The sequence below is a fragment of the Phragmites australis genome, chromosome 3, assembly GCF_958298935.1.
Source record: "Phragmites australis chromosome 3, lpPhrAust1.1, whole genome shotgun sequence".
Lineage (NCBI taxonomy): Eukaryota > Viridiplantae > Streptophyta > Magnoliopsida > Poales > Poaceae > Phragmites > Phragmites australis.
The window spans coordinates 13521579-13534571 of NC_084923.1; positions in this window are offsets into that span (position 1 = coordinate 13521579).

Here is a 12993-nt window from a genome sequence, read left to right on the forward strand (position 1 = left end):
AGGCCGTTGTGGATTAGTCTCCATACCCTGAGTAATGGTACGACGAACCCGAGGAGGACGGGCCCTCCATGGGCTCGTTGTAGTGTCGACGTTGGGTACGTATGAATTATAGCTATGCTTCACTTACCACATGTTTTAATTTCGGTTTCTTACTATTTTTCTCCACAGCGGCACTGGGTGAACGAGCAGGCCCATAGCGCGTATGAGCTTTTTAGGTTGCAGTTCGACTGTATGAGTCCAGAGGACGTAGTCTGAACCTCCTACAACCACTTGTTGATACAAGCCCGTGCGCCTGTCGGTCTGTCTCCATTGTGTAGCCGCGACGAGGACTACTGGCTTACGAAGAAGCCGCTCGTCTTCGACATCTACGTGGAGGAGTACTCACCCCACCGCGTGATGAGGCAGTTCGGACGCTTCCGGACGTTCCCCCTCATCAACATTAGCACGGTTTCAGGCTACGTTCACAGGTAACTAAAATCAAATATATAATCCATAGCATTCGTCTCATTTATAGTCTATCTAACGTGGTTGACTTGCGGGTATACACGAAAGGGCCAACCGGGTGACAACCTCTGGGCAGGTCGCTTGGCGCCATATGTCTCGGCGTGGGCCCATGCCCTTGAGGATGTCATCGAGGAGCCTCGTCCTTTCGCCAACTTGAGCTTCGAGGAGTACCTGCGGTGGTATGTCCTGCGTACACGTACATGGGTCATCTACACTCCAGATACTGACCGACAGCACGTTGCTTCGACTACGGAGGCCTACCCGGGCCATTGGGACGAGGACGTTGTATTAGCGGTATGTGTAATTAACGTCTCGTTTATTTATCATATAATCCCATAAGAAATCACTATAAACTGAAATTCTCATTTCATGTTTGTTTCAACAGGTCGATATCATATACGATATCCATAGGGAAGCGACTGGAATCATGGAGCGTCTCAGGCAAAGGATGCAGCTTAGTGTGACGGATGTAGCGGGATTTGTCAAGTGGGTTTTCGACAAGACTGCGCGAGCTCTGAAACTTACCTTATGTTGATGTCAAAGTAACTTCACCACTCGCATGCCTCTCAGGTAATTGGCGCAAATATACTGCCGCATTCAATATATTCAATAGTATATCTAATATATTCTGTAAGTTACTACGGTGATGAAGCCAGAACGTCTTCATCTGCACCTCGGCCGTTCACACATCCACCGTTCAAACCTCCACCGTTCCCACCCTACTTCGGCACTCACGCCTAGCCATCTACTGCTGCACCTGCATACCATATAGGTACAACATTACATTTTATACTAATACAATCATTTGCACATTTACCGTATCTAATAAATTTATCCGTTCGTAGGTCCCACGAGTGAATATACATGGATGACGACGACACCTTCGCAGTCATCATACCCGAGTCAGGAGGATGAACCTAGGCCAGACCCCCCGTTCGACCTCGTGAGGGACTTCTTTGGGGCCACATCGGACTACGATGTCATCACGCAGTCCTAGTTGCCCAGTGCTCCACTTCCGATGCAGCAGACTCTCGACACCTGTGATCGCCACTAGGCCTACCAGGCAGGTTGGTCCACTGGACGCCCTGACCTACTCTAGGGGGCACGTGAGGGCGAACCAACGGCAGAGGCTTTGGGACCATGATGGTGGGAATGGCCAACGACAGCGGAGGAGACAGCAGTAGGATTTTACTTTTGCTATTGTAACTTACATGTTTGTTTCATGATGCATTTTCAATTCACGAACTAGTCTTACATATTCGGACGTATCTACTTTCTATGGTCTACTTACCATGTCATTACTACATTTCTTAATCCTATGTGACCGCACGTTAGTTGCATTTTTTCAACAGGTTGACTCATTCCTCGTCCTCGGTTTTGTATGAACCATTCATGACAGAGCTAGAAAATTATTTCTTACAAAGCTACTTATACACGAAGTGACCACACGACACATCTGTCGTGAGTCTAGCTTTAGACACGAAGTGACCACATGACTCAGTTTTAACCATGAAATGACAACACCTCTATCCTGACGCAGATTGTAGACATGAAGTGACCACACGGTAGAGTTTTAATCATAAATTAAATGACAACACATCTATCTTGACACAAAGAATCTTTGCCTAGCATCAATCTCACAACTTTTCCATCTTTCACAAGGAATCCTATGCTCCAGCCTCCAGCTAAGCTCATGCACTCAGTCCATGTATTATCCCCCAGGCACCATAAATAACCTCACGCTCATCCATGGATAGACCATTCCCTCCTCACCTCTCTCAAATGCAATATCTTCCTCAGCTCCATCAAGCCCACCCAAGAAATATTAGGGGATTTTTATTTCCCAGTGGGTCAAATCACCGATGTGCTTTTGTGACGACCTTTGTAGGCTTCACGAGTTCCAGGGCATCTCCTACGCCTATGTCCTACACTTCTTTATATGTGCCAACTAACAATATGACAAGTCTTAATATGGACTGTATGAGTACTCACCAATATAGCGGCATTGATTAGTCATGTAGCACTTTCCACATCTTGTTCCATACGATTTCACGCATTGATTTACTAATCTTACATCTTATTTCATTTGTCCAGTCTCCTCCACCTATCAATGGCTTCATTGAATGGCTCGACATGGAGCAAAATGAAGACCAGAAGCGGTGGGTCGACATGAGAATACGGTGGAGAAGGGAAGTGTATGAACGTCGGGAGTACGAGCAACAGTAGGAGAAACTACGGCTGAAGCGGCAGAAGGAGGAGCACATGAGGAAGGCAGCAGAGGAGCTCGCCACAGCTCAAGCACACGAAGTAGAGAGGGCAAGGAAGCGGAAGAGGGTCCATCAAGCTAAGGCGGGTGACCTCGATGCCGTGAGAAATGGTAAATATCCTAGGTGTACTCAGTAGAGAGCATATATTGTAACCCGACATATTTTCACTTACTAAGGCATGTTAGAATTAGCAGCAACACGCTATTAGGTTGGTCTTTAGGCGTACCGTACATGCTAACATTTGTTGTCGTCGTGTCTTTATGCTTATGGTCCATTCACGCAACAACGACAACCCCATATACCATCACCATGCCACCAGGGGGCGGTAGACGTCTATTGTGTAAATTTTACCATTAGAAATCTATTTATTTAAATATTAGCTATAAAAATATAAAAATAAAAAACACGGCAGATTCAAAGAGAGCCCATGCTGCAAAAGTGCTGACCAGTCGTCTCTCCTACATATGAAACAGGCCTTCCGCGATGCAAGCACGCGAGGCGACGAGGACGGCCTCTCCGATCAAGCCCAGGTTTGGGCGGAGCAAACAAAGAGTTTTTTTATTTTTATATTTTTTGAGTTAAAATTTAAATAAATAGATTCCCGGGGGCTGCAACCCTCTGAGAGGGCGGTTACGGTTCCTAACCGCCCCCTGAGAGGGCGGTTAGCCCCTAGCCGCCCTCTGAGGGGGCGGTTAGGCCTACAGCCCTCTCAGGGGGCGGTTAGGCCTACAGCCCTCTCAGGGGGCGGTTAGGGGCATTTTTTCCTCTAAAAAAATTTGTTTTCCATTTTATCCTCTAAAAATGTATTTTTTTGTAATTAAAGAAATAAAAAAGGAAGGGGTGTAAGGAAATTAAGAATTTAAATTTGGAGTAAGTTATGTAATAACGGGAGAAAAAAATCAGTAATTAGTAGTTGCAGCATTTTACGTGGATATGGGGTGCGAACGAGGACAAACATAGTATTAAACACAGGGTGAAAACATTACAATACACTGTAACCGCGACGACACGATGAGGAAACAAAGGTGGCATGTACGGTTCACACTAAGACCTACTTATTAGTGCGCTGATCCTAATCATAACATGCCTTAGGGAGGGAAAGTATGTCGGGTTACATTAGGTACTCTCTACTGCGTGCGTCTAGGATACTTTCCCTTTCGGAGGGCATCGAGACCTACCGCCTTAGCACGGCGGGCTCTCTCCCGCTTTCTTTCCCTCTCAGCCTCTCGAGCCTGAGCCACGGTACGGTCGTGCGCTGCCTTCCTCATGTGCTCTTCTTCCTCCCGCTTGAGGCGAAGTTCCTCTTGCTGTTGCTCGTACTCCTGACGTGCGTACGCTTCCCTTCTCCACCTCATGTTCATGTCGACCCACAGCTTCTGTGAGTCATTTTGCTCATTGTCGAGCCACTAAATAAAATCACAGAGCGGTGGAGGGGACTGAACAAATGGAACAAGATGAGCGGTTAGTAAAAGAGGGTGCATAATCGGAAGAGATGAGGCGGATATCTGTTACTGTACCGGTCGATAACCAGTTGTTGCATGGCGAGGCTTGTCATACTCGTAATTGGCACACATGAAGAAGCGCAGCCTATAGGTGTATGAGATGTCCTGCGACTCGCGGAGCTTACAAAGGTCACCACAGAAGCACATTGGTGGTTCGAGACCTTCAGGTATGGTAGTCCCTCAATGTTTCTTTGGTGGGCTCGATGGAGCTGAGAAAGACATTGCACTTGATAGATATGAGAAATGAGCGATGCTTCACCGTAAGGAGATTCGGCTATTTATAGTTGGGGGAGGCAGGAGCATTGGATTCGCTCTTGAAGAAAGGAGTGAGGGCATGGGCGTAGCTGGTGGGAGGAGCATCGGATTCCATCTTGAAGAATGGAAAAGTTATGTCATTACCCATGGTCAGAGATTCTACGTTTATTGGTACCTGTGTTGTCATTTACTGATTGGAAAAAGCTGGGTAGTGTTGTCACATCTTGTTTAAAGCCTGCGGCAGGAGGCATGTGTTGTCAAGTCATGGTTAAAGTTTAGTGCTGTGGTCACTTCTTCATTTAACGTGTCTGAATATGAAATGCATTTACAGAATGCTAAGTCGACCATACAAAGTAAACGTGTCTTAATACATAGGAGTACATCATGAAGCGAATATGCATATGTTAGTTACATAAGATGTAAAATGCTACTCATGCCTCCCTCGTTGCCGTCGCCCGTGCGCCCCATCGTGATCCCGATGCCGCTGGTTAACCCTCACGTGACCCCTGGAGTAGGTGAGGGGATCGGGTGGACCGACGTGTCTGGTAGGCCTAGTAGGGACCACCGGTGTCGAGGGCTCATCCTGCGTGGGCTGTGTCCGAAGCGGTGCACTGGAAACCTGGGACCGCTGAAGGACGTCGTAGTCAGGTGTGCCCCCGAAGAAGTCACGGACGATGTCGTATGCGGTGTCGGGGCCAGCCTCATCCTCCTGACTAGGGTAGGAGGACTGTGAAGGCTCGGCAGGCGTCCATGTGTACTGGCTGGAGGGGCCTATGAACAAATAATCACTTTAGATACGAACAATATGGTATTGAAAGTAGTAGTAAAAATGTATAATTGTACCTGTGTGGTACGACGGTGCAGCAGAAGAAGGCCACGCTGACGTGCCGTAGTACGTTGCGGGCGGGGTAGGGCGTGGGGCCGCCGAAGACGGACCGGTCTCGTCACCGAAGTAACCTGAGCACAATATTAACTTATTTTGCTGAAAGTATTAGAAACTAGGAATAAGGGTTCTCGGAGTACCTGACTGTGAACGCACACGGCTCGATCTACGAGGCTGCGTTGAGACTTGTGCAGACGGACCTAATGAATGTTTAATAATAATAAGTAAAGGATATTGTTCAACATTATTCAAAAGTATAATTCGTACCATGTTGCTCCGACCCTCCATGACGTGGTAGAAGGGGTCGTGTGGGTGCCGACACTGAAGAACGTCGGTGCACGTCTGACGGCCGAGATGACTCGGCGTGTACACCACTCGACCTGGGTGGTGGCCCTGCTACATCTGTGGTAGATCGGCAGGAGGTGAGCTTCAAGGCGCGCGTCGTCTTGTCGAAAACCCGTCTAATGAAGCTCGCAACATCCGATGCACTTAGGTGATGCCCTTGCCGGATGCGGTCCATGGCAGCAGCTGCATCCCTATTTACGTCATAAATGATATCTGTCTGCAGATACAAATAAAAGTGAACAATTAAAGTATACGGTTATGTTCATTCAATATGGAGTACGGACTTCAAAAAGTTACTTACTGCTAAAGCGGCGTCCTCGTCCCAATGCACCGGGTATGTCTCCGTTGTCGACGCAATGTGGGGCCGGACATCCTCAGGGGTGTAGGCGACACGATGGTACATATCACCGTAGGTACTCCCTGAAGTTCTGCTCGCTGTGGGGACGAGCCTCCTCAACGACGTCCTGTAGCGCTTGGGCCCATGTGGCCACGTAAGGGGCCAAGCGCTCCGCCCAGAGGTTGCCAGCTGGCTGGCCTTTCCGCGTGTACCTGCATTGAAACCACGGTAAATATAAGTCACACTGAAACAAAGGTTGCTCAAACTATAATTTTGCAAATGTACCTGTGGACTTGCACGGGTACGGTACGGATGGGGACGAGCGGGAATGCCTGGTGATGGCCAAACTGCCGCATGATGCGGTGCGGTGAGTACTCTTCGACGTAGATGTCGACGACAAGGGGTGCCTTGGTGAGCCAGTACTCCTCGTCGTGGGTGCACAAGGGTGACAAACCCAACCCTGCACGTGCCTGCACGGACGGAACGCTGTATGGCTCCCATACCACATCGTTAGGACGTAGCCTGTCAAACTGGGTACGAAAATGCTCGTACGCGCTGCAAGGCTGCTCATGCGCCCAGTGTGGCTGAGTGACAAACATCAATACAAATATTTAGAGACTAACACAATACGAAGGAAACTGTTAATGTAAAATACGTACCCGTCGACGACACCACATCGAGGCCATTATAGGCACGTCCTCGTCCGTCTCACCGTACCATTCCTCTGGGTACGGGGAGCGGTCCACCACCGGCCTGCCTATGGCGAAATGCTCCTACGACCATAGCTGAAGAAGAAGTGGACACCCGGCGAAAGTGGCTAGTGCCTCCTTCTTCGTGCATGCATCGCAGAGCGCCCGATACGTCGTAGCAAGAACAGCGGATGCCCAGCTAAACTACGGTACGTCCTCCGCATCAGCGTCCACTATCGACCGGGCGTACGGCACAAGCGTCCTCGTAACCAGGTAGCCTTGGCCACTAGTGAACATCACCCACCCAAACAACCAAAGCAGGAAGGCCTCCAAATGTCTCGAGACCGTGTATGCGTTGGCGTGTGGGTGTATGTACGCCAGCTGCACATATGACTGGTATCAGAAAGGATCATTACGACATACTTTGTTAGTATTTGATAGGTTGTATGTTATCGTACCTGGAACTGTAGGATCCACTTCTTCGTTAGCCCTCGTGCATCGGATAAGAACTCAGGCACGTAGGGGGGTGCGTCCGCCTTTAGCTCCACCGGCCCAAATCGTTGATGCATGCCGTTCATCCAGTCAGCCTGCATATCGATGACCCCAACCGCAGCTCCCGCGCAAGGAAGGCCTAAGAGGTAGGAGACGTCCTGCAGGGTCAGGGTCATCTCTCCGCACGGGAGGTGGAACATATGTGTCTCCGGCCTCCAACAGTCGACCAGTGCTGCTATCAGCGACCGATTAAAATAGAAACGACGGGCCGCAACCTCGGGGTTCTCCGTCGATCGGGCCTCGACCAACCGGCAAAGCGGTAGGAGTCCTGCCGCTGCCAACCTATAAGTGTTGCAGTATATCAATAATATGTAACAACAGCAGTGATATGACAATTTCGTATCAAATTTTGTAAGTACATGTGGCTCCATCGCTCGTCTATCGTTAGCAGCTCTCCAGGGCCTCGTGGGCGAAGCACTCCTAGCTCCGTCTGGTGCTCGGCGGATAAGAAGCTGCGATGCTTCTTGTCCACGGCAGGGTCCAAAAGCTCGGGGGTCGAAGGGTGAGCCATCTCTGCATTTGAAAGACATGTACATTAATACATTGATACATAAATACAACAACAATATACTTTGAATGCAAATTAACTATATGCGAAATTAACAAATATTAAAATGGCACAAAACTAGCTCAACACACATGAAGCTCACCTAGACAACAGGTGCATCACCACCTGCATTTTTGGGACAATATTTATAAGTGTGACCTACTTCATTGCATTGACTGCATCGCTTAATCCTAGGGCCAGCCTCGGATTCATCCATATCGTTGCGAATCCGACGAGTTTATCTTCGGCCCGGTGCGTTCTTCATCTTTCCCAAATCAGGCACATATATTCTTGCAGGCCCTGAGTTACTTGTAAAAGTGTCAATAATGCCGTAACCATACAGCTCCTGGTTCCAGGTGTTTAGTATTTAATCTTTCATGAAATACTGTGACACATATTGCTTGGGAAGCATATGGTGCTCCGCGCACGCAGCTATGACGTGTGTACAAGGTTTGTGGAGTAATTGTGGCTTCTGACAACTACATATGCATGTCCCACTCCTTAGCACACACTCTTGAACATGCCGCTCACGTCTACCCCCCCCCCTCCGACCCTTATCCCGACACAGGACACTGAACCTGTGCTCTGCAGTGCCCTCTTGATTTGCGCGATGCATGTGGGCCTTCCTATTTGCCTTCTCCATATACTCACATAGCATCCGCCCGTAAAGCATACGATTGTCCTCCATTACAACTTTAGCAGTTGCATACCGATCAATGAAGTACTTGCAGGTCTCATGCAAAATGCCTTCTACAATTCCAACTAGTGGTAGGGACCTCATTCCTCGTATGACCCAGTTATAAACCTCTGCAAAGTTTGTAGTCATTACTCCATACCTGGCACCACCACTGTCGTATAGCAGAGCTTATTTCTCATTTGGCTCATTGTGTATCCACTGTGAGAAGCTCCTAATAGATGAGCCCGATCTTCTTACAATCTGCAGAGTATCGGTTGGGAGAGGACCGAGAGCTATTGGTTCGTCACCGTTAGGTGCAGCCTCCACAGTTTGTTTTAGAGTCAGTTCATCAAGTCTTGCCCATAATGCATTGAACTTACGTTGCTGGTTACGACTGCACAACTTCTTGAAGAGCTTCATTAACTCTTTGTTTTTAAACTGTCTGTAGAAGTTCGCACCCATATAGCGCATGCACCACCTGCTTTTGAGATCTGGCCACTGTACTGGTACACCCCGTCGCACGCTACCATGTTGCATATCCAGCAAAGCCTGCAACAATCCTGCATGTCTATCATGAATGAGACACACATATGGTCGGTCAAGAACAATTGCATGCTTAACCCGCTCTAGGAACCAATACCAGCTGTCCCCGTTCTCACTCTCCACGAACGCAAACCCTAGTGGCAGGACTTGGTTGTTACCGTCAACCCCTATTGCAGACAAAATCTTCCCTTTGTACTTCCCAGTCAGGAATGTTCCATCTAGGCATATGATGGGTCGGCAATATCTAAATGCTTTGATAGTTGCAGCGAATGCAAAGAAAGCACGCTGCAACACTCTTTTTCCGCTGTACTCCACATCAGTAGAGGGGTAATGCTTAATATCATAGTAGCTGCCTGGATTTCTTGCACAAATTGTGGCTAATTGACGAGGTAGATTGTGATACGAATCTTCATATGTACCGAACCTCATCTCAATAGCCTTTTGTTTCGCCCTCCATGCCTTCGCATAGTTTATTGTGTACTGGAACCTTTGCTCAATAGCACAGATTATTGATCGTGGCTCATACCTTAGGTTGTCCACAATCTCTCCGTACATAACATTTGCAATGAAAGCAGAAGACAGGTTCCGGTGGGCGAACTCTATTTCCTTAATGTGACAATTATGTTCCTTAACTATTGAGCATTGCCAGTAGTCTGCCCATTTCCCTCTGAATGCGTGCACCCGCCAATGGCACTGAGGCACCAAGCACTTCACATCATACTCTCTTTTACTTGATTTAATAACCTTGAATTGCCTACGAAGAGACAACGACCAGAATTTCACTGCATCAATAACTGCCTCTGACACCTCATTCTCATGGTACTGCCACGGTGTCTAGTCAGCCTCGCTAACCACCAACTTCGAAAATTCTTGATCCCGCCACTCTGCAGGAACTGGAGCATTACCCTCCTCATCAGAAGAATCCCCATCGGCAAGGCCTTCCTCCAACTCTTCATCCTCCAAATCCATATCTTCAATGATGCTAGGGATGTGCTCCCCTTCATCAGCTACACCCATCGGCTGCAGCTCTGGAACATCACCAACCTCCTCCCTGAACCCTACATTAGCCGCCTCTGACTCATCTTCCACCGCCTCACTTGTTCCTGCTACTGCTTCTGCAGAGTTCACCTCATTTTGATCTTTCAGGTACGCCTCAGCTAACAAAACAAGCGGCATGCCACGTTCACAGCATATATCTACATACTGCCTCCAAGTTGATGTAGCTTCGATGGGAACAAGCTCACCAAAATATCCATGACTAGCACTGCTCAGGACACCTTTCAACTTCAGCTCATATTGCTGCGGATTCAGTTGGAAAAACCGCATGAGCCATTTGCACACACCCACAATAGTCCTCTCATTAGCTTTACTAAGCCCCTTCATGACATGACGAAATCCAGACAGATCTACACCGTTGGTACCGTACCTAATTTCACCTTCACCATAATATATCTGAAAAATTAATTTATCTGCCATCCTTGGAAACACCCGCAAATATAACCCATGTTAAGACAACAAACTATATTTCTGATTATCGGATAAAATAATTTTTAAATGCTACCCTAGGTTCGCAAATTATCATCTACTGTTGCCTCCTACGTCCGCAGGTACAAATAATATACTAAAAATAATATACTACAAATAACATACTGAAAAAAATATACTAAAAATAATATACTACAGATAACATACTGAAAATAATATACTAAAACTAATATTCTATATTGAACTGCTATCGTACCATTTTCTAACTAAATTTGACAATTTTCTAAACCCTAGGTCATAAATGTCTAAAATCTATGTCATATACTACTACTGCACTAATTAACAACAATAAAAAGGAAAAAAAAATTTACCCAAAATTTTCCTTCAAATCCGCGGCCCAAATGCAGCAGGGCTTCACCAACCTCTCTTCCTCCCCTCTCCTCTCCTCTCTTCTCCTCTCTCTTCTCAACTTTTCCTTTTTTCGGATTTTTATGGTTTTTTGTCAATTTTTGGCCTTTTTATAGCAGCAGGGCGCGGGCGGGCGGTGCAGCGCGGCGGGCGGGGAGGAGCCCTTACAGGGGGCGGTAAGCCTCTGGCCCGGGCGGGAAGGCCCCACCCACCCTTTGAGGGGGCGGTTAGACCTACCGCCCTCTCAAGATGCGGTTAAGATCCGTAACCACCGTCTTAGAGAGCTGCAGGCGCCTACTTTTATAAATATCTTCGCTGAGAATCTATTTATTTATATTTTAACTTAAAAATATAAAAAAAAAAACTCGCAAACAAAGAGGAGAGCTTTGGGACGGCAAGCCCATGGGATGGCGCCGCTTAGAAATAGACGGGCCGCCGGCCGCGCGATGAAAGGAAGGCCCAAACGCTTTGGGCCGAACCCCTCGTTCCCTACCTGACTCTCCCCGGTCCGAAGCATCTCACACGTAGTACGCCTCCTCGCCTTTTTACCGGAACAGGCGTGAGGTGACAGGGAGAAATGCCACCAGAGTACGCAGGTGTCGGTGGCCGTGCCACTGTCCACGGCGGTGCGGGTCGTTGTTGCCCTGTCCCACCTCTGCCGCATGTGCGTCTAGGGGAAGTCCGGGGAAGGTGGACGACCAGGACTGTTCGGTGACCAGGACGGACGGCGACATCGCCCCGTTAATTTTGTCACCAGGACCATTGGAGGCCAGAGGCCACCAACAAACTCGCCTCTGTTCCATAAGACCAAGACCTACTGCAGTTAGACAGCGTCCTAGTGCAATTAGAGCCTCAAGCCACAGTTTTGTTTGGCTATTGGCCATCGTAAACCGACTGGTATGTATGGGCTCGACTTCTTTCTAACACTGCAGATTGATTTTCTCATAACAGAAGGGATTGCTGGATCAGAAAAAGGAACAGCAACTTGGAATCGAAGGACAGCAGGTCGGATGCAGAACTGGCAAAGAAAAAATAAAATAAAATGCTTGGTTCAGCCAAATATAACTGGGTTTCTTACGGAAACAGCAATCCCAGCACAGGTTCCATTTAACATTCAACACACTAGTACACCTATTTTGTTCTTATTACCAACCCTTGAAAAAAACGATAACCTGCTAAGCTAGGCAGTTCCAAGCGAAACGTGTTACAGGTGGTCTAAATCGGATGATATTATAGTAGATTCTGCCGTCTAAGTTTCTGTTTATTTTAGCTCAGAATTATAATAAACGATTTATAAATGTTGAATTATAATAAGTTGAATTATGATAAGCTAGCTAGAGAGATACAAGATGTGAACTGTTTAACAATCTAGATTATTGAAGTCTGGATTATTCACAAAAGTCTGCAATACTCTCAATAAAGGATGGAGGATTCGAGTGTAGAGTGTGGAGAGTAGGATGGCTGCTTCTAGGCAAACCTCCTGGCTGTCTTTGCACCTCCACCTTCTTTATCACTGAGCGGTCATTTAAGGGTCTTAGCTGTTGATTCGGGCTGTTTCCCTCTCAACGATGAAGCTTATCCCCCTATCGTCTCATTGGCCGATCTTGACCCCTGTTATTTTTGGGTCATATCTAGTATTCAGAGTTTGCCTCGATTTGGTACCGCTCGCGCAGCTCACACCGAAACAGTGCTTTACCCCTAGATGTCCAGTCAACTGCTGCGCCTCAACGCATTTCGGGAAGAACCAACTAGCTCTGGGTTCGAGTGGCATTTCACCCCTAACCACAACTCATCCGCTGATTCTTCAACATCAATCGGTTCGGACCTCTGCTTAGTTTCATCCAAGCTTCATCCTAATCATGGACAGGTCACCCAGGTTCGGGTCCATAAGCAGTGACAATCGTCCTATGAAAACTCGCTTTCGCTACGGCTCCGATGGCTTCCATTCCCTTAACCAAGGCACTGCCTATGAGTCGCCGGCTCATTCTTCAACAGTCACG